At 38.2% G+C, this 571-nt stretch overlaps 1 long non-coding RNA gene across 1 annotated transcript in view; it reads left to right on the top strand.

The window, feature by feature from the left end:
• The window catches only part of LOC128251043 (uncharacterized), a 706-nt gene extending 135 nt beyond the window's left edge, over window positions 1-571 (top strand). Inside the window, exon 2 of the long non-coding RNA XR_008266943.1 lies at window positions 15-571. This is a non-coding gene — a long non-coding RNA (uncharacterized LOC128251043). The remainder of the gene's footprint in view (window positions 1-14) is intronic.

Genomic DNA, 571 nt, shown 5'->3' on the forward strand with positions numbered 1-571 from the left:
CTCGCAAGATTGAGGTTGGGGTCAAAATTTAAAATGAACGTTGTTTTTTGGTTGTGTTACTTCCGCATCATCAGTTCATAAAATGTGTTTAGGGACAAAAATATTGAAAAACAGTGAGTGAAAATGAGGAAGGTGGTCATCGTATCTGCTAGAAACAGCAGCTAAATCTCCCTTAAATCACAGTTTCCTTTGAGAATATTTAGTTCTTTTTCATTCTTGTATTTTTTTCTTTTAAAAAAAATGGCGGATCTTGTTCAAAACGGGAACAAGATCCAAAATGGCTCCTTCCGTGGCGTTTTAATCGTAAAAAAAAATTGGCCGTAATCATCCCGGAGTGCGATAGGGAGGAGGAAGGGTAGAGAAAATAATTCATAAATTTTCAAAACTTTTTTTTCCTGAAAAGACGATCCCCACCACCACCATTTCCAAGGCTGTGGCGAAAAACAAATGGAAAAATAATTCTCAAAACGGAGAAATTACAGCTTTTGTGGTTCCCCTGTAGGAAGTGAGGCTGTCACTGAATGGGTGCCACACAATTCCTTACGTAATCGTGGAAGGAAAATAGCGGAAC

Source organism: Octopus bimaculoides, chromosome 28 (assembly GCF_001194135.2).
Source record: "Octopus bimaculoides isolate UCB-OBI-ISO-001 chromosome 28, ASM119413v2, whole genome shotgun sequence".
NCBI lineage: Eukaryota > Metazoa > Mollusca > Cephalopoda > Octopoda > Octopodidae > Octopus > Octopus bimaculoides.